Source organism: Eleutherodactylus coqui, chromosome 13 (assembly GCF_035609145.1).
Source record: "Eleutherodactylus coqui strain aEleCoq1 chromosome 13, aEleCoq1.hap1, whole genome shotgun sequence".
NCBI lineage: Eukaryota > Metazoa > Chordata > Amphibia > Anura > Eleutherodactylidae > Eleutherodactylus > Eleutherodactylus coqui.
The window spans coordinates 92,664,337-92,690,730 of record NC_089849.1 but is presented as its reverse complement, the minus strand read 5'-3'; the positions used below and the strand labels follow the sequence as shown (position 1 = coordinate 92,690,730).

At 47.5% G+C, this 26,394-nt stretch overlaps 1 protein-coding gene across 1 annotated transcript in view; it reads left to right on the top strand.

The window, feature by feature from the left end:
• COX10 (cytochrome c oxidase assembly factor heme A:farnesyltransferase COX10) overlaps window positions 1-26,394 on the top strand; it is a 109,114-nt gene that overhangs the window by 25,520 nt on the left and 57,200 nt on the right. The window lies entirely within an intron of this gene.

The window sequence follows — 26,394 nt, the reverse complement described above, 5'->3', positions numbered from 1 at the left end:
ATATACCTACTATAATACTGCCCCCTATGCACAGGAACATAACTGCTATAATACTGCCCCTATGTACAAGAATATAACTACTATAATACTGCCTCCTATGTACAAGAATGTAACTACTATAATACTGCCCCCTATGTACAAGAATATAACTACTATAATGCCTCTATATACAAGAATATAACTACTATAATACTGCTCCCTATGTACAAGAATATAACTACTATAATACTGCCCCCTATGTACAAGAATATAACTACTATAATACTGCCCCTATGTACAAGAATATAACTACTATAATGCCTCTATATACAAGAATAGAACTACTATAATACTGCCCCCTATGTACAAGAATATAACTACTGTAATACTGCCCCCTATGTACAAGAATATAACTACTATAATGCCTCTATATACAAGAATATAACTACTATAATACTGCCCCCTATATACAAGAATATAAATACTATAATACTGCCCCCTATATACAAGAATATAACTACTATAATACTGCCCCCTATATACAAGAATATAACTACTATAATACTGCCTTCTGTGTACAAGAATATAACTACTATAATACTGCCCCCTATGTACAAGAATATAACTACTATAATACTGCCCCCTATGTACAAGAATATAACTACTATAATACTGCATCCCTATGTACAAGAATATAACTACTATAATACTGCATCCCTATGTACAAGAATATAACTACTATAATACTGCATCCCTATGTACAAGAATATAACTACTATAATACTGCCCCCAATGTACAAGAATATAACTACTATAATACTGCCCCCTATTTACAAGAATATAACTACTATAATACTGCCTCCTATGTACAAGAATATAACTGCTATAATACTGCCTCCTATGTACAAGAATATAACTGCTATAATACTGCCTCCTATGTACAAGAATATAACTGCTATAATACTGCCTCCTATGTACAAGAATATAACTACTATAATACTGCCTACTATGTACAAGAATATAACTACTATAATACTGCCTCCTATGTACAGGAATATAACCACTATCATACTGCCCCTTATGTACAAGAATATAACTACTATAATACTGCTCCTATGTACAAGAATATAACTACTATAATACTACCCCCTATGTACAAGAATATAACTACTATAATACTGCCACTTATGTACAAGAATATAACTACTATAATACTGCCTCCTATGTACAGGAATATAACTACTATAATACTGCCCCCTATGTAGAAGAATATAACTACTATAATACTGCCCCCTATGTACAAGAATATAACTACTATAATACTGCACCCTATGTACAAGAATATAACTACTGTAATACTGCTCCTATGTACAAGAATATAACTACTATAATACTGCCTCCTATGTTCAAGAATATAACTACTATAATACTGCCTCCTATGTACAAGAATATAACTACTATAATACTACATCCTATGTACAAGAATGTAACTGCTATAATACTACCACATATGTACAAGAATATAACTACTATAATACTGCCCCTATGTACAAGAATATAACTACTATAATACTGCCCCCTATGTACAAGAATATAACTACTATAATACTGCCCCTATGTACAAGAATATAACTACTATAATACTGCTCCTATGTACAAGAATATAACTACTATAATACTGCCTACTATGTACAAGAATATAACCACTATAATACTGTCCCTTTGTACAAGAATATAACTACTATAATACTGCTCCTATGTACAAGTATATAACTACTATAATACTGCCCCTATGTACAAGAATATAACTACTATAATACTGTCCCCTATGTACAAGAATATAACTACTATAATACTGTCCCCTATGTACAAGAATATAACTACTATAATACTGTCCCCTATGTACAAGAATATAACTACTATAATACTGTCCCCTATGTACAAGAATATAACTACTATAATACTGTCCCCTATGTACAAGAATATAACTACTATAATACTGCTCCTATGTACAAGAATATAACTACTATAATACTGCCCCCTATGTACAAGAATATAACTACTATAATACTGCCCCTATGTACAAGAATATAACTACTATAATACTGCCCCCAATGTACAAGAATATAACTACTATAATACTGCCCCCTATTTACAAGAATATAACTACTATAATACTGCCTCCTATGTACAGGAATATAACTACTATAATACTGCCCCCTATGTACAAGAATATAACTACTATAATACTGCCCCCTATGTACAAGAATATAACTACTATAATACTGCACCCTATGTACAAGAATATAACTACTGTAATACTGCTCCTATGTACAAGAATATAACTACTATAATACTGCCTCCTATGTTCAAGAATATAACTACTATAATACTGCCTCCTATGTACAAGAATATAACTACTATAATACTACATCCTATGTACAAGAATGTAACTGCTATAATACTACCACATATGTACAAGAATATAACTACTATAATACTGCCCCCTATGTACAAGAATATAACTACTATAATACTGCCCCCTATGTACAAGAATATAACTACTATAATACTGCCCCTATGTACAAGAATATAACTACTATAATACTGCTCCTATGTACAAGAATATAACTACTATAATACTGCCTACTATGTACAAGAATATAACCACTATAATACTGTCCCTTTGTACAAGAATATAACTACTATAATACTGCTCCTATGTACAAGTATATAACTACTATAATACTGCCCCTATGTACAAGAATATAACTACTATAATACTGTCCCCTATGTACAAGAATATAACTACTATAATACTGTCCCCTATGTACAAGAATATAACTACTATAATACTGTCCCCTATGTACAAGAATATAACTACTATAATACTGTCCCCTATGTACAAGAATATAACTACTATAATACTGCTCCTATGTACAAGAATATAACTACTATAATACTGCCCCCTATGTACAAGAATATAACTACTATAATACTGCCCCTATGTACAAGAATATAACTACTATAATACTGCCCCCAATGTACAAGAATATAACTGCTATAATACTGCCTACTATGTACAAGAATATAACTACTATAATACTGCCTCCTATGTACAAGAATATAACTGCTATAATACTGCCTCCTATGTACAAGAATATAACTGCTATAATACTGCCTCCTATGTACAAGAATATAACTACTATAATACTGCCTACTATGTACAAGAATATAACCACTATAATACTGTCCCTTTGTACAAGAATATAACTACTATAATACTGCTCCTATGTACAAGAATATAACTACTATAATACTGCCTACTATGTACAAGAATATAACTACTATAATACTGCCTCCTATGTACAGGAATATAACCACTATCATACTGCCCCTTATGTACAAGAATATAACTACTATAATACTGCTCCTATGTACAAGAATATAACTACTATAATACTACCCCCTATGTACAAGAATATAACTACTATAATACTGCCTCCTATGTACAAGAATATAACTACTATAATACTGCCCCCTATGTACGAGAATATAACTACTATAATACTGCACCTATGTACAAGAATATAACTACTATGATACTACCCCCTATGTACAAGAATATAACTACTATAATACTGCCTCCTATGTACAAGAATATAACTACTATAATACTGCCCCCTATGTACAAGAATATAACTACTATAATACTGCCCCCTATGTACAAGAATATAACTACTATAATACTGCCCCCTATGTACAAGAATATAACTACTATAATACTGCCCCCCATGTACAAGAATATAACTACTATAATACTGCTCCTATGTACAAGAATATAACTACTATAATAGTGCCTCCTATGTACAAGAATATAACTACTATAATACTGCCCCTATGTACAAGAATATAACTACTATAATACTGCCCCCTCTGTACAAGAATATAACTACTATAATACTGCCCCCTCTGTACAAGAATATAACTACTATAATACTGCCCCCTCTGTACAAGAATATAAGTACTATAATACTACCGCCTATGTACAAGAATATAACTACTATAATACTGCTCCTATGTACAAGAATATAACTACTATAATACTGCCCCCTATGTACAAGTTTATAAGTACTATAATACTGTCCCCTATGTACAAGAATATAACTACTATAATACTGCCCCCTATGTACAATAATATAACTACTATAATACTGCCCCTATGTACAAGAATATAACTACTGTAATACTGCTCCTTTCTACAAGAATATAACTACTATAATACTGCCCCTATGTACAAAAATAGAACTACTATAATACTGCCCCTATGTACGAGAATAGAACTACTACCGTGTTTCCCCGATTGTAAGACGTGTCAGGGGGGTCGGCCAATGTAAGCCGTACCCCGAAAGTAAGACATACCGTATATACAGTGGAGAAAAAAAAAATCATTACTCACCTCCCCCGGCGTTCTGTCGCGCTCCGGCAGGATGTCGCTCGCTCCTCGTCCCCGGCGCAGCATTGCTTTCTTAATGCGGGGCTTGAAATCCCCGCCTCCAGAAAGCTAATACACACGCCGTCAGCCAGTTACAGCCATTCAATGACAGCATTGAATGGCTGTGATTGGCTGAAGGCGCACGTGGCTTCAGCCAATCACAGCCATTCAATGATGTCATTGAATAGTGTGATTGGCTGAAGCCACGTGCGCCTTCAGCCAATCACAGCCATTCAATGCTGTCATTGAATGGCTGTAACTGGCTGACGGCGTGTGTATTAGCTTTCTGGAGGCGGGGATTTCAAGCCCCGCATTCAGAAAGCAATGCTGCGACGGGGACGAGGAGCGAGCGACATCCTGCCGGAGCGCGACAGAACGCCGGGGGAGGTGAGTAATGATTTTTTTTTTATTATAAGACATACCCCGAAAGTAAGACATAGTGGGGCTTTTGGGGATAAAAAGAAAGTAAGACACTGTCTTACTTTCGGGGAAACACGGTATAATACTGCCCCCTATGTACAAGAATATAACTACTATAATACTGCCCCCTATGTACAAGAATATAACTACTATAATACTGCCTCCTGTGTACAAGAATATAACTACTATAATACTGCCTCCTGTGTACAAGAATATAACTACTATAATACTGCCCCCTATGTACAAGAATATAACTACTATAATACTGCTCCTATGTACAAGGATATAACTACTATAATACTGCCCCTATGTACAAGAATATAACTACTATAATACTGCCTCCTATGTACAAGAATATAACTGTTATAATACTGCTCCCTATGTACAAGAATATAACTACTATAATACTGCCCCCTATGTACAAGAATATAACTACTATAATACTGCTCCTATGTACAAGGATATAACTACTATAATACTGCCCCCTATGTACAAGAATATAACTACTATAATACTCTTAATCACTGTTGGGAACCACTAATACATAAAATATAACTTTTATTAAAGAACTAATTAAAATAATGCGCAGCTTAAATATGGTTCAAACTTTTTCTATGCACTTTTAGAACCGGGATAATGTTGTGTTTGCACAATCAGTCGTACTTTTGTAGCTCTTGGACTAATATAACAAGGTAGTCCCAGATCTAGCAAATAATACATATATCGCAGCTTGTTCACTGTGATCACCAATAAGTGAGTCTCTATTGGACATAGCTCAATTATTCTCAGACATGGTCATTGATGCAATAGACCATATCTGTTGGAAACCAGTAGTGCTCACTTATGTTATTTATAGTCCACTAAATCTAGAGCCAAAGACTAAGTATAACTAATACAGAACTCTATAGAGCATGGAAGTGCATGTGTCAAAGAGCACTTCACTCACAATGAGCTGTTGTACTATCAATCGTACGTCTATAGTTCTTGGACTGATATAATATACTTTCAAAGTAGTCCAAGGTCTAATAGATGATAGGTGTATCGCAGCTTAATCACTGTGATCATCAATTGTCCTCACACATTGTCATTGATGCAATAGACAATGTCTGTTAGGATCTAATAGTGTTCACTTTAGTCACTTATAGTTCTCTAAATCTAGAGCCAAAGATTATGCATAACTCATACAGAGCTCTATAGAGAATGGGAGTGCATGTATCAAGCAGCCCTCCATTCACAGTGAGCTGTTGTGCTATCGGTCGTACGTCTCTAGTTCTTGGACTGGTATGACATACATTCAAAATAGTCCAAAATCTGACATATGATAGATGTGTCGCAGCTTATTCACTGTGATCATTAATTGTCCTCAGATATGGTCATTGATATAATAGACCATATCTGTTAAGATCCAGTGCTTGCTTCTGTCACTTATAGTTCTCTAGATCCAGAGTCAATGACTATACTTGACTAATATAGAGCTCTATAGAGAGTAGGAGTGCATGTATCGAAAAGCACTCCATTCACAGTGAGCTGTTGTGCTGATAGTGCATTACCCTTTCTGGTTGAACAGAATAGTATCACCAAGCATAATAGCTATGTTGTGATTAATGCTTTCCAATTTTTTAATTTTCAAGAGAGCTAAGTTTTCTGCCTGTGATTTCTAGGCAGAAAACAACTCTTCTTAGAAAAAATAAAAATAAGAGGAATGGGATATTTTTTGTATATTTTATATATTATCCCACATTCCCCATTCATTAAAGGAGATGCTATTTGGAGTTTTTGAAGTCATCTCCTATTCTATTGCCTGCCACCAACGCGTTTCTGTTCAACCAGAAAGGGTAATGCACTATCAGCACAACAGCTCACTGTGAATGGAGTGCTTTTCGATACATGCACTCCTACTCTCTATAGAGCTCTATATTAGTCAAGTATAGTCATTGACTCTGGATCTAGAGAACTATAAGTGACAGAAGCAAGCACTGGATCTTAACAGATATGGTCTATTATATCAATGACCATATCTGAGGACAATTAATGATCACAGTGAATAAGCTGCGACACATCTATCATATGTCAGATTTTGGACTATTTTGAATGTATGTCATACCAGTCCAAGAACTAGAGACGTACGACCGATAGCACAACAGCTCACTGTGAATGGAGGGCTGCTTGATACATGCACTCCCATTCTCTATAGAGCTCTGTATGAGTTATGCATAATCTTTGGCTCTAGATTTAGAGAACTATAAGTGACTAAAGTGAACACTATTAGATCCTAACAGACATTGTCTATTGCATCAATGACAATGTGTGAGGACAATTGATGATCACAGTGATTAAGCTGCGATACACCTATCATCTATTAGACCTTGGACTACTTTGAAAGTATATTATATCAGTCCAAGAACTATAGACGTACGATTGATAGTACAACAGCTCATTGTGAGTGAAGTGCTCTTTGACACATGCACTTCCATGCTCTATAGAGTTCTGTATTAGTTATACTTAGTCTTTGGCTCTAGATTTAGTGGACTATAAATAACATAAGTGAGCACTACTGGTTTCCAACAGATATGGTCTATTGCATCAATGACCATGTCTGAGAATAATTGAGCTATGTCCAATAGAGACTCACTTATTGGTGATCACAGTGAACAAGCTGCGATATATGTATTATTTGCTAGATCTGGGACTACCTTGTTATATTAGTCCAAGAGCTACAAAAGTACGACTGATTGTGCAAACACAACATTATCCCGGTTCTAAAAGTGCATAGAAAAAGTTTGAACCATATTTAAGCTGCGCATTATTTTAATTAGTTCTTTAATAAAAGTTATATTTTATGTATTAGTGGTTCCCAACAGTGATTAAGGTTGTTCCAGTGGGAACTTTTCTGCCTCGGTGATAAAATACTATAATACTCTCCCCTAAGTACCATAATATAACTTGGTCTGGGTACTCACACCCACTCACATATCTGACAGGTGGGTATTAATGTGAGTTTTCTTGCGCCGGTTGAATGGTTTCCTATGGATATATACTATATATACTACTATGAAGCAGGATGGCAGGTAGTAGATTGCTGCAGTGTCTGATGAAGATACTAATGGTAATTGTGGAGAATGGAACAAGTGACTGCTGAGAGCTGCTGATGGGGGCTGGGCGGTAATTATTACATAGCGTGCTGCCATCTAAGTTGTTATGACTGGAACATACAGATTGTGACTGAGGAGCTTTCATCTCCCCATAATCTCAGATCTTTATGATCCCCTTCCCCAGACCTTTAATTTGTCTTGTAGCGCTCGGCTCCCTTCAGAGTCTCAGATCGGCATCGGGGTGTTCTCCCATGTGATACATTGTACCGTTTAAGCTCCACTGTTGTTTTAGAAGCACCATGTATATAAAACACATCATCAGACTGTATACCGCATCTACTGCTGGTTTATATAGATACCCCGCTGCTTGTCTGTAGCTCCGGGCAGTTACTATAGCCTGCATATAATTAGGTCTATATAATAACCGCTTCTCCTATTAACTTCTTGCATGTTTGGTCTGGGCAGCCCATTAAATGGAGGGAAAATGAGAACAAGACATGAAAAAATCCTCCTCAGTATCAAAGATTGGTCAAAGGTCTGACATCCCCACACGCACCCATGATATGTCAGAGGATCCCATTGGAATTGGCTGGATCCATCAGCAAAAATTTAATGTTTGGACAGTTCGACTGCACCTCCCCTGCATGCAGCAGGACTGTGGAGCCCATAAGTCAAACCGCCTACAACTCAGTTTCCCAGACTCTTAACTCCTGAATCCCAAGTTTTTCAGACAAGATTTATGTTTTTAACCCCTTAGGCTGTGACATCTCATTAACCTGCCGCTGCAACTAATGACAGTGCTCAGATGGGTGGTGGGAAGGGGAATAAGTGAGTTTCAGCTTTTTTGTTATTTTACACCGTGGAAGAACCCTTAAGCTGCCCTTTTATAACTCACGCCCTTTAACATCCTCTATTATGCTCCAGAGCTGCACTCACTATTCTACTAGTGGAGTCACTGTGTACATACATTACTTATACTCTACTGGTCCTGAGTTATATCCTGTGTTATACTCCAGAGCTGCACTCACTATTCTACTGGTGTAGTCACTGTATACATACATTACTTATCCTGTAATGATCCTGAGTTACATCCTATATTATACTCCAGAGCTGCACTCACTATTCTGCTGCTGGAGTTACTGTGTACATACATTACTTATCCTGTACTAATCTTGAGTTAAATCCTATATTATACTCCAGAGCTGCACTCACTATTCTGCTGGTGGAGTCAGTGTATATACATTACTTATCCTGTACTGATGCTGAGTTACATCCTGTGTTATACTGCAGAGCTGCACTCACTATTCTGCTGGTGGAGTCACTGTGTACATATATTACTTATCCTGTACTGATCCTGAGTTACATCATATATTATACTGCAGAGCTGCACTCACTATTCTGCTGGTAGAGTCACGGTGTACATACATTATTTATCCTGTACTGCTCCTGAGTTACATCCCGTATTATACTGCAGAGCTGCACTCACTATTCTGCTGCTGGAGTCACTGTGTACATTACATTACTTATCCTGTACTGATCCTGAGTTATATCCTGTATTATACTCCGGAGCTGCAGTCACTATTCTGCTGGTGGAGTCACTGTGTACATACATTACTTATCCTGTACTGATCCTGAGTTACATCCTGTGTTATACCCCAGAGCTGCACTCACTATTCTGCTGGTGGGGTCACTGTGTACATACATTACTTTTCTGTACTGCTCCTGAGTTACATCCTGTATTCTACTCCAGAGCTGCACTCACTATTCTGCTGGTGGAGTTACTGTGTACATACATTACTTATCCTGTGTTACATCCTGTATTATACTCCAGAGCTGCACTTACTATTCTGCTGGTGGAGTCACTGTGTACATACATTACTTATCCTGTGCTGATCCTGAGTTACATCCTGTATTATACTCCAGAGCTGCACTCACTATTCTGCTGGTGGAGTCACTGTGTACATACATTACTTATCCTGTACTGATCCTGAGTTACATCCTGTATTGTACTCCAGAGCGGCACTCACTATTCTGCTGGTGGAGTCACTGTGTACATACATTACTTATCCTGTACTCATCCCGAGTTACATCCTGTGAGAGCTACACTGTTCCGTAGCAATCAGAGCTGAAGTGTAGCCCCAGTTACACAGAGTACTACTATAGTGCAGCAGTGTGCCCGATACTGGCTTTCCAAAAAAAAAAAAAGTTTTATATAGCAATTTTTACTTTTTAGTACCAGTAGTAGCGGGGACAAGCAGTGATATGTGGGGGGCTGCACATTCCATCTCCCTTATTCGCATATTACCCAGAGGAGCATGAATGGCCTTTAAGTCTCACTCACTCACTGTCTAAGCGCTCTCCTAGATTTCTAACTGCAATGAGAGACTGGTGTCTTTCTCGGTCTTTAATATCCAATAGCCAGAAGTGTAGGCAAGGGTTAATGTCACAAACAGTAGGCAAGGGTCCTACAAGCAGTAGGCAAGGGTTAATGTCACAAGCAGTAGGCATGGGTCCTACAAGCAGTAGGCAAGGGTTAATGTCACAAACAGTAGGCAAGGGTTAATGTCACAAACAGTAGGCATGGGTCCTACAAGCAGTAGGCAAGGGTTAATGCTATTGCTGAGACCTGGAGATCTTGTTTGCAGTCACTGTGTGGAGTGGATGTCTATTAGGCTGATTGAGCAGTGTGGCAGAGATAGCAGTAACTGCAGGGAGTGCGGGCTAGTGGGGGGCTACCAGGACCTGCTGATTAGGACTCTCTCCACTTTGGCTCTACAAGTTGATGGGCAGATAAAGGGCAATTAGCTTTGTGTATAATCAATAAGAACATTGCCTACTCCAGATAACAGGCAGTAGGGGGACTAAGGGACAGGGGTAAGGTCAGGTGACCGGTGAGGAGTGCGGCACTTCATTCTTCATCCTGGCCCTTTTGTATTACCGTAGATGGTAACAATGCATCTCCATCCCTTGGTGTTCTATCATGTATTGCCTCCTGGTCTCCACTGAATGTGGATCAGTCCGTGGGGTCACTCCCAGGCGGTCACACCCGGAACACGTTTACATTAAATTCTCTTTCTTGTTTTTACGTTGATGTGACAGAGGAAGCCATTTTTTTTTTTTACCGCCATATTAATCAAAAGTTGACATCCCAGTGGGTGGATCTGGAACAGGCCTGTAGATTAGGTTAGATGGGTCGTAAATCTGCAGTATGCCTTTTTTGGCGGTTGAATATTATCTGTTGCTTTCAGTTCAGGCTGGTTGTTGTATTCATCAATGGAGGAATAACGAAAGGTGCAGAAAGTTGAACTGACCGTAACGCAGGTGTGAAAGCAGCCTTACTGACAGCAGGTAGAGGCTGAAGACCTGCTCTGACTTAAGCCCCATTTACACGCAACGATTATTGCTCAAAATTTGCTCCAATGATGGCTTTTGACTGATAATCGTTGTGTGTGTGTATATACTTTCATCTTTCACTCTTTGGCTGATAAATCATTTTTAGGTGAGCGTAAAATCCATCGTTCAGCAGGAGAGAAGATAACACAGACCACATGCCGTGTTCTGCATGCAGCAGCTGATTACATTGTATTCAACTGACAGCCCCCTGCGAGTACAAATGAACTGTATGCAGAGAACAAACCACCTGCTATCTTCTGCAAGCAGCTCCTGGAGGCTCATTTACATGCAAATTAAGCTGATAAAATACTAGTGGGCATTACTGCCCATTAGCACTTTATGCAAAACAATCACTAAAACTGTCGATCTTTCAATCATTGGAAAGATTGTTTTAGCATGTAAATGAGCCTTTAGTCCTGCTTACGATAAAGCAAACCCTCTACTACGTATCCATCTTTGAATTAAACTCTGTGAATTCCAGATATATCGCATCAAACTATCAGGACCAAAAAGGTCTGTCCTGATCTTGGGTTTAGCTCACAGGGGATTGTCTAGCTCAGCCTGCCCTCCCCGCTACAGCTTCATTCCCTGCCAGCAAGCAGAGATCTTTCAATTGGTGAAGTCCACAAGCACACGGTAGATTAGGAATGCTGCAGAACTTTTCATTACACAGTGATTAAACTTTACAGAAGACAAATCGAACTGTTGCATGGGGGCAACCTAAACTACTATTGGGCTATCACATGGCATGGTCAGGATGAGCATCTAGTCTTAGGCTGGGCATGTCTGTCACCAGCTCTTGGTACCAGTAAGCCATCTGTAGGCCGGTTACATTCTTAGATCATCTACATACAGAGATGGTAATACGTCCTGCATGCGAGGGGGTCTCTGTAGCGGGAGCCATGGAGGATGCTGGGATATCTCGCTGAACTTGAGTGCTGGAAGTTGTCCAGATCTTGGGTCTTTATCTCCTCGCTCACTTTTCTTGCACTCTGGCCGAGTCTTTCACTTCAGACATCAAACGCATTATCTTGCAGACAGGAAGCCCTTGGGCACGCTCCTTCCTGGTCTGCTACCTGGCCGATAAGTCTCACTTCCAGGTCTCCTTCAGATCTCTAGCCAGATTGTGACTGATCGGAGGAGGGCGGGCGCGGAGAAGGTGTTATTAGAGCGGGCGCCGGCATCGGGCACATTAGAGGGGTCTTTCCCGTGGTAACAGCATATACCTTGATGCTTTTGTGTCTGTGCCCGCAAACGACTGCCATCTGTAGGACTATCTATTACTCAATTTTCGGCTGGCCTTGGGGCTTACGCACGCCGGCGTATGTGCACCGCGTATTACGTGTATTACATATGCAGTACACAGCATGTACATGTGAACTGCATATGTTAGGCCTGGATTGTCACATATTGCGCGCCAAAATAGGACATAATGCGTTTCTTTTTTTCACGGGCTTGAAAAGAAACACGTATGTGAAAAATACACATGTAATACACGGGTGACATACGCCCATGTGAGTGAGCCCTTAGATTGTGAGATTGCTGCAGTATCACATGTAAGACCTGGATACACCGAGTCAGCAGATCGTAATGTACTTAATAGGCTTAGGTACAGCAGCTCAGCAGGCAGTGGCACACATGATGGGATTAGATACACCAGCTCAGCAGGCAGTAGCACACATGATGGGATTAGATACACAGCTCAGCAGGCAGTGGCACACATGATGGGATTAGATACACCAGCTCAGCAGGCAGTAGCACACATGATGGGATTAGATACACCAGCTCAGCAGGCAGTAGCACACATGATGGGATTAGATACAACAGCTCAGCAGGCAGTAGCACACATGATAGGATTAGATACACCAGCTCAGCAGGCAGTAGCACACATGATGGGATTAGATACAGCAGCTCAGCAGGCAGTAGCACACATGATGGGATTAGATACAGCAGCTCAGCAGGCAGTAGCACACATGATAGGATTAGATACACCAGCTCAGCAGGCAGTAGCACACATGATGGGATTAGATACAGCAGCTCAGCAGGCAGTAGCACACATGATGTGATTAGATACAGCAGCTCAGCAGGCAGTAGCACATGTGATAGGATTAGATACAGCAGCTCAGCAGGCAGTTGCACACATGATGGGATTAGATACAGCAGCTCAGCAGGCAGTAGCACACATGATGGGATTAGATACAGCAGCTCAGTAGGCAGTAGCACATGTGATAGGATTAGATACAACAGCTCAGCAGGCAGTATCACGCATGATGGGATTGGATACAACAGCTCAGCAGGCAGTGGCACACATGTTGGGATTAGATACACCAGCTCAGCAGGCAGTAGCACACATGATGGGATTAGATACAGCAGCTCAGCAGGCAGTAGCACACATAATGGGATTAGATACAGCAGCTCAGCAGGAAGTAGCACACATGATGGGATTTGATACAACAGCTCAGCAGGCAGTATCACGCATGATGGGATTGGATACAACAGCTCAGCAGGCAGTGGCACACATGTTGGGATTAGATACAGCAGCTCAGCAGGCAGTAGCACACATGATATGATTAGATACAGCAGCTCAGCAGGCAGTAGCACACATGATAGGATTAGATACAGCAGCTCAGCAGGCAGTGGCACACATCATAGGATTAGATACAACAGCTCAGCAGGTGGTAGCACACATGATAGGATTAGATACAACAGCTCAGCAGGCGGTAGCACACATGATGAGATTAGATACAACAGCTCAGCAGGTGGTAGCACACATAATAGGATTAGATACACCAGCTCAGCAGGCAGTGGCACACATGATAGGATTAGATACAGCAGCTCAGCAGGTGGTAGCACACATGATAGGATTAGATACAACAGCTCAGCAGGCGGTAGCACACATGATAGGATTAGATACAACAGCTCAGCAGGTGGTAGCACACATAATAGGATTAGATACACCAGCTCAGCAGGCGATAGCACACATGATGGGATTAGATACAACAGCTCAGCAGGCAGTGGCACACATGGAAGGATTAGATACACCAGCTCAGCAGGCAGTAGCACACATGATGGGATTAGATACAACAGCTCAGCAGGCAGTGGCACACATGGAAGGATTAGATACAGCAGCTCAGCAGGCAGTAGCACACATGATAGGATTAGATACACCAGCTCAGCAGGCAGTAGCACACATGATGGGATTAGATACACCAGCTCAGCAGGCAGTAGCACACATGATAGAATTAGATACACCAGCTCAGCAGACAGTGGCATACATGATGGGATTAGATACAACTGCTCAGCAGGTGGTAGCACACATGATGGGATTAGATATACGATTTAGCAGGCAGTAGCACACATGATGGGATTAGATATACGATTTAGCAGGCAGTAGCACACATGATGGGATTAGATACAGCAGCTCAGCAGGCAGTAGCACACATGATGGGATTAGATACACAGCTCAGCAGGCAGTAGCACACATGATGGGATTAGATACACAGCTCAGCAGGCAGTAGCACACATGATGGGATTAGATACAACAGCTCAGCAGGCAGTAGCACACATGATGGGATTAGATACAACAGCTCAGCAGGCAGTAGCACACATGATGGGATTAGATACAACAGCTCAGCAGGCAGTAGCACACATGATAGGATTAGATACAGCAGCTCAGCAGGCAGTAGCACACATGATGGGATTAGATACACAGCTCAGCAGGCAGTAGCACACATGATGGGATTAGATACACCAGCTCAGCAGGCAGTAGCACACATAAGATTATTTACACAGGATCAGCAAACAATTAGCGCTCACTCACATGGGTGTACATCATTCATGTGTTACGCAGAGCTAAAAGCCCATTGATTTTCATCAGGCCGCTCACACCTGTTTTTTTTTTTTTTGTCACGCACATATTACATGTATGGGGAAAAAAACAGCATGTCTTCTCTTGGTGTGTAATACGCTTCAGCATAGGCCATGTGGATAGAAGGTATGCAGCAAAAAAACACGTACATGCATATTTGCTGTATAGGGTGTATTTTACACACATGAAAAATACGTGTGTGATATGTGGGCCAAAATGGGATTAGATACAGCAGCTCAGCGGGCAGTATCACATAATAGACCTCATGATTGTAACATGGAGTCTAGTTACATGATGGAGATTGCAGGGAGCTGTCAGTCCTCATCCAGCGGGCTGGTAGAGACGGTACGGCCCCGTGACTCAGAGCACCCGACTCCAAAGCACATTTGTAGTGAAATACTGCAGCGTTCTAGAATTCGGCACTCACGGGGCGACGGGCTTGTCTGTGATTGGCTCGTGCTGCCTGTCACCCGGGCAGCAAGAACCTGATTGCAGAATCCCCTTTAAGAGGGGAACGATCAGAACACCTGATTGATGTTTCTGAAATTGACTTACAGAGGAAACCCAGATGTTACTGACAGCTGTACAGCAGATCGCGGTGTTCAGAGGGGGGGTAATACAAGTACTAGTATTTTCCAGGATTTTTTCTGTATTTATGTTTTAATTCTATGGGTGCGATTTATTAAGACCGACTAAAAAAAATTTCATATATATATATATATATATCTTTTTTGCCCATAGTAACCAATCACAGAGCAGCTTTCATTTCTCAGAGTTCGCTGCTTTGTGATTGGTTGCTATGGGAAACAGGAAACGTTTTCCTGTCCATTTCTTCTGAATTATCTAATTCATAAAGTATTTACATACAATCAACCTTTTTCATTACTTCTACCCAAAGAGCTGATCTTCTCCTCCCGATATAACTGGGAACGTCTCCAGCTCTTCTGTAATGGGTATGTCCATCAGACTGGGGACGGGTCAGGCAGGTTACAGAGGGTCCACCAGGCTTTCCCAAAGAGCCCATGATGCAAATATAACGATCAGCGTTTCATTAATGGAGGAAGGACACGGCTAACTGATGGCGTCCAGTAATGCTGGCATCTGATAAGTGATTTCCTCCGTCCGCACGGCCAGATTTGTTGCTTTTTATATATGTATATGTGGTCCATAGAAGATTTGGTCGTGCCGACTGCTCATCATTTATATGTAAAAGCCTTAAAGATTGTGGACACCTTTTGGGGCTAAAATTTTTGTGTCACTTAAATGCATATATTTCGAGCGGACAATCAATTGTTCAAAAGGGTTTAATTAAAAAGTTTGCACTATGTGTCTTTTGCAGCTTCTACATATCACTATATATACACGCTGCATACTGCCTCTCAGTAGGAGATCCGTCGGTGAGACCGGACTCTTAGGCCTGTTTCACACGGGTGACGCAAGATCGTTGGTTTTATGAGTTGGATAGGGGATAAAGGCCCTTCTACACGTAACAATTAGCAGTCAAAATATGTTCTAACAGCCGAAAGTGAGCAATAATCGTTACGTGTAAAAGCGGGCAGTCGTGCTCTAGTCGTTTAGTTGTCGTTAGCTGCGGATTTTTAGCCATTCTAAATACCATCACTTGGCGTTCGAAAGAAATTCTTATCAATGTACTCATTGTGTTTGCTTTGCAGACACAATGAGTACACTGTTTACTCATGCCAGGATAATACAATGGAATTCGCCCAGCTGAGCAAACATGAGGAATGTTAATGAGGAAAAATAAGAGATGATTAGGGGCGAGTAATTTTATGCAGAAATGTCGACAATTCCTTCAATCGTTAGGCAATGTAAGCGATAATTGTAGTGTGTAACAGGGCCTTAACTTGCTAATTGGCTGAAACACCTGCTGATCTTGAGAAGTAGCTGTGAGGATGACCCTGTTCCCCCTCCCCGCCCTCACTGCAGGGTTACTGCTTTCCTGCTGTGAAGAGGAGACTGAATGAAGGAGGAAGGTAAAAAGCCGATTGGTGAAGGCGGGGAAGCAGCAGCAATTTCCACCAGCACTCTTCACCAATCAGCAGCACGTATGGGTGGCAGTGGGGAGGAGAAAGTACTGGTAAGTGATCGTAAATTTAAACTCGCGATCGCACGAACAAATGCCGGTTCGATGAATTTCAGGACATTCGCTTTATAAGACGCAGCAACTTTTTTTCCCCTCTCTTTGGTAGGAAGAAAAGTGCGTCTTATAAAGCGAAAAATACGGTATCTCTTCTGTCCTATTAAGACAAGCTTCGTTGTGGTCATAAATGAGCTGGAGAGAAGGTGCAGGAGAGGAGAGGACTGAGGGGAGCTGAGGGTCCCTCTAGACCAGCCGGTTCATCCAGTGAATAGGACTTCCTAATTCGCTCGGCACTCTGTTTATGAAGGCAGATACATTGTTGGCCAACGAGAATCGTTTAGTCTTTCACATTCACCGTAGAAGTCAGCGCTGCTTAAACCGATAGTCATCTGTCTAAGAGCAGCTTTCACATGGGCGACAACAATATCGCGGCGAGAAAATCGTGTTCGGTGCGATGTCTGCGTTTTCTCGGAGTGATATTGGGGCACAACAAAGTTTTGCCAGGATTTTTTTTTGAGAGGGGGAGCGGGCGCAAATATAAACCATACCCTGAAAATAACCTGTAGCTACACATAAAAATAACTACAAATGCTAATCTATTATCTGACAGGTGCTGTCCGCTCCGCCGCACTTCTCCTCCAGCAGTTCTCCGGCACTTGCTTGTAGTCTTGTGGTCAGGAGGTTTAAAAATCCCGCCTCTAGGAAGTGCTGGCTCTGATTGGCTGAGCCACGGTGCTCGAGAACCAATCACTGCAGTGATAAATGAACCAATCACAGACATTCAGTTGCAAAGCTCCGTAGGGAAACATTGGCTACAAAACCATGTAAATTACAGGATGGAATAATGCTGCATGCCGCACAAACCCAATGGATCCCATTATAGTCAGGGAAGCCCTTTCGGCATCAGTCTGTTCCGCCATAAACGAGCCCTTGTGCATTTTCCTGCTTGCAGAACCGACTGGTCACTAGACTATATCCCAGTCCTTGACATTAGATCATTTGATTCTCTTCCGTGGTTTTAATGTTGTGGCTGCTCAGTATAAGCGTTGGCGCAGCCTCACCTTAGATGAGTACCCGTCTGGACGCCCGCATGCTGCATTATTCCTATTGTAATGTTTTTTCCTTTTTTTTTCGCCTGGTTTGTTGGACATATGGAAGTTTATTGATGGTTTACGACTGTCTCATTAATTCCACCGGTTTATATTCAGGAAGCGGTGAAAATCGATAAACAAATTCTCTTGGTTCCAGAGCTTGAGCGCCGTGAAACGGGATCCGCGGCAGGATCAGCTTTATGGGCTCCTGCATCTTCCTGCTGGGCGCTCGGGATATAATGGCCGGACAGGTGCATGTCAGATGAAATACAAAAATTACATGGCTTGCTTTTGAGAGATTTTAACCAGACCAAAACCAGTAACCTACAGACGGGAAACGGCTCACCAAATCCAAACCAGATGGGCTGTGGTTAACTCTTTACACACCCAAAGAGGAAAGAAGGTCCTTCAGATTCTTTTAATTGGGATAATATAAATCTATTCATTGGAAATGCCGTTTGTTTTGATGATATTTTTCTTACAGTATTTGATATATTTTCAGTCCTACTGCTGTAAGCGGGCGTGACCTTCCTGCCAGGCTGTTCTATGGCTGTAAGTGGGCGTGACCTTCCCACAAGGCTGTCCTACGTCTGAGCGCTCATGAGCTTCCCGCAAAGCTGTCCTACGGCTGTGAGCGGCCGTAACCTTCCTGTGAGGCTGTCTTACGACTGTAAGAGGGCGTGATCTTCCCGCGAGATTGTTTTGCGGGTGTAACAGGGCGTGAGCGTCCCGCGAGGCTGTCTTACGGTTGTAACGGGGCGTGAGCGTCCCGCGAGGCTGTCTTACGGTTGTAACGGGGCGTGAGCGTCCCGCGAGGCTGTCTTACGGTTGTAACGGGGCGTGAGCGTCCCGCGAGGCTGTCTTACGGTTGTAACGGGGCGTGAGCGTCCCGCGAGGCTGTCTTACGGTTGTAACGGGGCGTGAGCGTCCCGCGAGGCTGTCTTACGGTTGTAACGGGGCGTGAGCGTCCCGCGAGGCTGTCTTACGGTTGTAACGGGGCGTGAGCGTCCCGCGAGGCTGTCTTACGGTTGTAACGGGGCGTGAGCGTCCCGCGAGGCTGTCTTACGGTTGTAACGGGGCGTGAGCGTCCCGCGAGGCTGTCTTACGGTTGTAACGGGGCGTGAGCGTCCCGCGAGGCTGTCTTACGGTTGTAACGGGGCGTGAGCGTCCCGCGAGGCTGTCTTACGGTTGTAACGGGGCGTGAGCGTCCCGCGAGGCTGTCTTACGGTTGTAACGGGGCGTGAGCGTCCCGCGAGGCTGTCTTACGGTTGTAACGGGGCGTGAGCGTCCCGCGAGGCTGTCTTACGGTTGTAACGGGGCGTGAGCGTCCCGCGAGGCTGTCTTACGGTTGTAACGGGGCGTGAGCGTCCCGCGAGGCTGTCTTACGGTTGTAACGGGGCGTGAGCGTCCCGCGAGGCTGTCTTACGGTTGTAACGGGGCGTGAGCGTCCTGCGAGGCTGTCTTACGGTTGTAACGGGGCGTGAGCGTCCCGCGAGGCTGTCTTACGGTTGTAACGGGGCGTGAGCGTCCCGCGAGGCTGTCTTACGGTTGTAACGGGGCGTGAGCGTCCCGCGAGGCTGTCTTACGGTTGTAACGGGGCGTGAGCGTCCCGCGAGGCTGTCTTACGGTTGTAACGGGGCGTGAGCGTCCCGCGAGGCTGTCTTACGGTTGTAACGGGGCGTGAGCGTCCCGCGAGGCTGTCTTACGGTTGTAACGGGGCGTGAGCGTCCCGCGAGGCTGTCTTACGGTTGTAACGGGGCGTGAGCGTCCCGCGAGGCTGTCTTACGGTTGTAACGGGGCGTGAGCGTCCCGCGAGGCTGTCTTACGGTTGTAACGGGGCGTGAGCGTCCCGCGAGGCTGTCTTACGGTTGTAACGGGGCGTGAGCGTCCCGCGAGGCTGTCTTACGGTTGTAACGGGGCGTGAGCGTCCCGCGAGGCTGTCTTACGGTTGTAACGGGGCGTGAGCGTCCCGCGAGGCTGTCTTACGGTTGTAACGGGGCGTGAGCGTCCCGCGAGGCTGTCTTACGGTTGTAACGGGGCGTGAGCGTCCCGCGAGGCTGTCTTACGGTTGTAACGGGGCGTGAGCGTCCCGCGAGGCTGTCTTACGGTTGTAACGGGGCGTGAGCGTCCCGCGAGGCTGTCTTACGGTTGTAACGGGGCGTGAGCGTCCCGCGAGGCTGTCTTACGGTTGTAACGGGGCGTGAGCGTCCCGCGAGGCTGTCTTACGGTTGTAACGGGGCGTGAGCGTCCCGCGAGGCTGTCTTACGGTTGTAACGGGGCGTGAGCGTCCCGCGAGGCTGTCTTACGGTTGTAACGGGGCGTGAGCGTCCCGCGAGGCTGTCTTACGGTTGTAACGGGGCGTGAGCGTCCCGCGAGGCTGTCTTACGGTTGTAACGGGGCGTGAGCGTCCCGCGAGGCTGTCTTACGGTTGTAACGGGGCGTGAGCGTCCCGCGAGGCTGTCTTACGGTTGTAACGGGGCGTGAGCGTCCCGCGAGGCTGTCTTACGGTTGTAACGGGGCGTGAGCGTCCCGCGAGGCTGTCTTACGGTTGTAACGGGGCGTGAGCGTCCCGCGAGGCTGTCTTACGGTTGTAACGGGGCGTGAGCGTCCCGCGAGGCTGTCTTACGGTTGTAACGGGGCGTGAGCGTCCCGCGAGGCTGTCTTACGGTTGTAACGGGGCGTGAGCGTCCCGCGAGGCTGTCTTACGGTTGTAACGGGGCGTGAGCGTCCCGCGAGGCTGTCTTACGGTTGTAACGGGGCGTGAGCGTCCCGCGAGGCTGTCTTACGGTTGTAACGGGGCGTGAGCGTCCCGCGAGGCTGTCTTACGGTTGTAACGGGGCGTGAGCGTCCCGCGAGGCTGTCTTACGGTTGTAACGGGGCGTGAGCGTCCCGCGAGGCTGTCTTACGGTTGTAACGGGGCGTGAGCGTCCCGCGAGGCTGTCTTACGGTTGTAACGGGGCGTGAGCGTCCCGCGAGGCTGTCTTACGGTTGTAACGGGGCGTGAGCGTCCCGCGAGGCTGTCTTACGGTTGTAACGGGGCGTGAGCGTCCCGCGAGGCTGTCTTACGGTTGTAACGGGGCGTGAGCGTCCCGCGAGGCTGTCTTACGGTTGTAACGGGGCGTGAGCGTCCCGCGAGGCTGTCTTACGGTTGTAACGGGGCGTGAGCGTCCCGCGAGGCTGTCTTACGGTTGTAACGGGGCGTGAGCGTCCCGCGAGGCTGTCTTACGGTTGTAACGGGGCGTGAGCGTCCCGCGAGGCTGTCTTACGGTTGTAACGGGGCGTGAGCGTCCCGCGAGGCTGTCTTACGGTTGTAACGGGGCGTGAGCGTCCCGCGAGGCTGTCTTACGGTTGTAACGGGGCGTGAGCGTCCCGCGAGGCTGTCTTACGGTTGTAACGGGGCGTGAGCGTCCCGCGAGGCTGTCTTACGGTTGTAACGGGGCGTGAGCGTCCCGCGAGGCTGTCTTACGGTTGTAACGGGGCGTGAGCGTCCCGCGAGGCTGTCTTACGGTTGTAACGGGGCGTGAGCGTCCCGCGAGGCTGTCTTACGGTTGTAACGGGGCGTGAGCGTCCCGCGAGGCTGTCTTACGGTTGTAACGGGGCGTGAGCGTCCCGCGAGGCTGTCTTACGGTTGTAACGGGGCGTGAGCGTCCCGCGAGGCTGTCTTACGGTTGTAACGGGGCGTGAGCGTCCCGCGAGGCTGTCTTACGGTTGTAACGGGGCGTGAGCGTCCCGCGAGGCTGTCTTACGGTTGTAACGGGGCGTGAGCGTCCCGCGAGGCTGTCTTACGGTTGTAACGGGGCGTGAGCGTCCCGCGAGGCTGTCTTACGGTTGTAACGGGGCGTGAGCGTCCCGCGAGGCTGTCTTACGGTTGTAACGGGGCGTGAGCGTCCCGCGAGGCTGTCTTACGGTTGTAACGGGGCGTGAGCGTCCCGCGAGGCTGTCTTACGGTTGTAACGGGGCGTGAGCGTCCCGCGAGGCTGTCTTACGGTTGTAACGGGGCGTGAGCGTCCCGCGAGGCTGTCTTACGGTTGTAACGGGGCGTGAGCGTCCCGCGAGGCTGTCTTACGGTTGTAACGGGGCGTGAGCGTCCCGCGAGGCTGTCTTACGGTTGTAACGGGGCGTGAGCGTCCCGCGAGGCTGTCTTACGGTTGTAACGGGGCGTGAGCGTCCCGCGAGGCTGTCTTACGGTTGTAACGGGGCGTGAGCGTCCCGCGAGGCTGTCTTACGGTTGTAACGGGGCGTGAGCGTCCCGCGAGGCTGTCTTACGGTTGTAACGGGGCGTGAGCGTCCCGCGAGGCTGTCTTACGGTTGTAACGGGGCGTGAGCGTCCCGCGAGGCTGTCTTACGGTTGTAACGGGGCGTGAGCGTCCCGCGAGGCTGTCTTACGGTTGTAACGGGGCGTGAGCGTCCCGCGAGGCTGTCTTACGGTTGTAACGGGGCGTGAGCGTCCCGCGAGGCTGTCTTACGGTTGTAACGGGGCGTGAGCGTCCCGCGAGGCTGTCTTACGGTTGTAACGGGGCGTGAGCGTCCCGCGAGGCTGTCTTACGGTTGTAACGGGGCGTGAGCGTCCCGCGAGGCTGTCTTACGGTTGTAACGGGGCGTGAGCGTCCCGCGAGGCTGTCTTACGGTTGTAACGGGGCGTGAGCGTCCCGCGAGGCTGTCTTACGGTTGTAACGGGGCGTGAGCGTCCCGCGAGGCTGTCTTACGGTTGTAACGGGGCGTGAGCGTCCCGCGAGGCTGTCTTACGGTTGTAACGGGGCGTGAGCGTCCCGCGAGGCTGTCTTACGGTTGTAACGGGGCGTGAGCGTCCCGCGAGGCTGTCTTACGGTTGTAACGGGGCGTGAGCGTCCCGCGAGGCTGTCTTACGGTTGTAACGGGGCGTGAGCGTCCCGCGAGGCTGTCTTACGGTTGTAACGGGGCGTGAGCGTCCCGCGAGGCTGTCTTACGGTTGTAACGGGGCGTGAGCGTCCCGCGAGGCTGTCTTACGGTTGTAACGGGGCGTGAGCGTCCCGCGAGGCTGTCTTACGGTTGTAACGGGGCGTGAGCGTCCCGCGAGGCTGTCTTACGGTTGTAACGGGGCGTGAGCGTCCCGCGAGGCTGTCTTACGGTTGTAACGGGGCGTGAGCGTCCCGCGAGGCTGTCTTACGGTTGTAACGGGGCGTGAGCGTCCCGCGAGGCTGTCTTACGGTTGTAACGGGGCGTGAGCGTCCCGCGAGGCTGTCTTACGGTTGTAACGGGGCGTGAGCGTCCCGCGAGGCTGTCTTACGGTTGTAACGGGGCGTGAGCGTCCCGCGAGGCTGTCTTACGGTTGTAACGGGGCGTGAGCGTCCCGCGAGGCTGTCTTACGGTTGTAACGGGGCGTGAGCGTCCCGCGAGGCTGTCTTACGGTTGTAACGGGGCGTGAGCGTCCCGCGAGGCTGTCTTACGGTTGTAACGGGGCGTGAGCGTCCCGCGAGGCTGTCTTACGGTTGTAACGGGGCGTGAGCGTCCCGCGAGGCTGTCTTACGGTTGTAACGGGGCGTGAGCGTCCCGCGAGGCTGTCTTACGGTTGTAACGGGGCGTGAGCGTCCCGCGAGGCTGTCTTACGGTTGTAACGGGGCGTGAGCGTCCCGCGAGGCTGTCTTACGGTTGTAACGGGGCGTGAGCGTCCCGCGAGGCTGTCTTACGGTTGTAACGGGGCGTGAGCGTCCCGCGAGGCTGTCTTACGGTTGTAACGGGGCGTGAGCGTCCCGCGAGGCTGTCTTACGGTTGTAACGGGGCGTGAGCGTCCCGCGAGGCTGTCTTACGGTTGTAACGGGGCGTGAGCGTCCCGCGAGGCTGTCTTACGGTTGTAACGGGGCGTGAGCGTCCCGCGAGGCTGTCTTACGGTTGTAACGGGGCGTGAGCGTCCCGCGAGGCTGTCTTACGGTTGTAACGGGGCGTGAGCGTCCCGCGAGGCTGTCTTACGGTTGTAACGGGGCGTGAGCGTCCCGCGAGGCTGTCTTACGGTTGTAACGGGGCGTGAGCGTCCCGCGAGGCTGTCTTACGGTTGTAACGGGGCGTGAGCGTCCCGCGAGGCTGTCTTACGGTTGTAACGGGGCGTGAGCGTCCCGCGAGGCTGTCTTACGGTTGTAACGGGGCGTGAGCGTCCCGCGAGGCTGTCTTACGGTTGTAACGGGGCGTGAGCGTCCCGCGAGGCTGTCTTACGGTTGTAACGGGGCGTGAGCGTCCCGCGAGGCTGTCTTACGGTTGTAACGGGGCGTGAGCGTCCCGCGAGGCTGTCTTACGGTTGTAACGGGGCGTGAGCGTCCCGCGAGGCTGTCTTACGGTTGTAACGGGGCGTGAGCGTCCCGCGAGGCTGTCTTACGGTTGTAACGGGGCGTGAGCGTCCCGCGAGGCTGTCTTACGGTTGTAACGGGGCGTGAGCGTCCCGCGAGGCTGTCTTGCGGTTGTAACGGGGCGTGAGCGTCCCGCGAGGCTGTCTTGCGGTTGTAACGGGGCGTGAGCGTCCCGCGAGGCTGTCTTGCGGTTGTAACGGGGCGTGAGCGTCCCGCGAGGCTGTCTTGCGGTTGTAACGGGGCGTGAGCGTCCCGCGAGGCTGTCTTGCGGTTGTAACGGGGCGTGAGCGTCCCGCGAGGCTGTCTTGCGGTTGTAACGGGGCGTGAGCGTCCCGCGAGGCTGTCTTGCGGTTGTAACGGGGCGTGAGCGTCCCGCGAGGCTGTCTTGCGGTTGTAACGGGGCGTGAGCGTCCCGCGAGGCTGTCTTGCGGTTGTAACGGGGCGTGAGCGTCCCGCGAGGCTGTCTTGCGGTTGTAACGGGGCGTGAGCGTCCCGCGAGGCTGTCTTGCGGTTGTAACGGGGCGTGAGCGTCCCGCGAGGCTGTCTTGCGGTTGTAACGGGGCGTGAGCGTCCCGCGAGGCTGTCTTGCGGTTGTAACGGGGCGTGAGCGTCCCGCGAGGCTGTCTTGCGGTTGTAACGGGGCGTGAGCGTCCCGCGAGGCTGTCTTGCGGTTGTAACGGGGCGTGAGCGTCCCGCGAGGCTGTCTTGCGGTTGTAACGGGGCGTGAGCGTCCCGCGAGGCTGTCTTGCGGTTGTAACGGGGCGTGAGCGTCCCGCGAGGCTGTCTTGCGGTTGTAACGGGGCGTGAGCGTCCCGCGAGGCTGTCTTGCGGTTGTAACGGGGCGTGAGCGTCCCGCGAGGCTGTCTTGCGGTTGTAACGGGGCGTGAGCGTCCCGCGAGGCTGTCTTGCGGTTGTAACGGGGCGTGAGCGTCCCGCGAGGCTGTCTTGCGGTTGTAACGGGGCGTGAGCGTCCCGCGAGGCTGTCTTGCGGTTGTAACGGGGCGTGAGCGTCCCGCGAGGCTGTCTTGCGGTTGTAACGGGGCGTGAGCGTCCCGCGAGGCTGTCTTGCGGTTGTAACGGGGCGTGAGCGTCCCGCGAGGCTGTCTTGCGGTTGTAACGGGGCGTGAGCGTCCCGCGAGGCTGTCTTGCGGCTGTAACGGGGCGTGAGCGTCCCGCGAGGCTGTCTTGCGGCTGTAACGGGGCGTGAGCGTCCCGCGAGGCTGCAAAACTGCTGTAAGCGAGCGTGACCTTCCCATAAGGCTGCCCTACTGCTGTAAGCGGGCGTTAGCTTTACCATGGGGTTGCCCTACTGCTGCAAGCGGTTGTGACCTTCCCGCGAGGCTGTACTATTGCTGTAAGGGGGTGTGACCTTCCCCCGAGGCTGTCCTACAACTGTAAAGGGGTGTGACCTTCCCGCGAGGCTGTCCTACTGCTGTAAGTGGGTGTGAACTTCCCAGGAGGCTGTCCTACTGCTGTAAGTGGTCATGACCTTGCCGCGAGGCTGTCCTACTGCTGTAAGCGGGCGTTAACTTTACCGTGGGGTTGCCCTACTGCTGCAAGCGGTTGTGACCTTCCCGCGAGGCTGTCCTATTGCTGTAAGGGGGTGTGACCTTCCCCCGAGGCTGTTTTACAACTGTA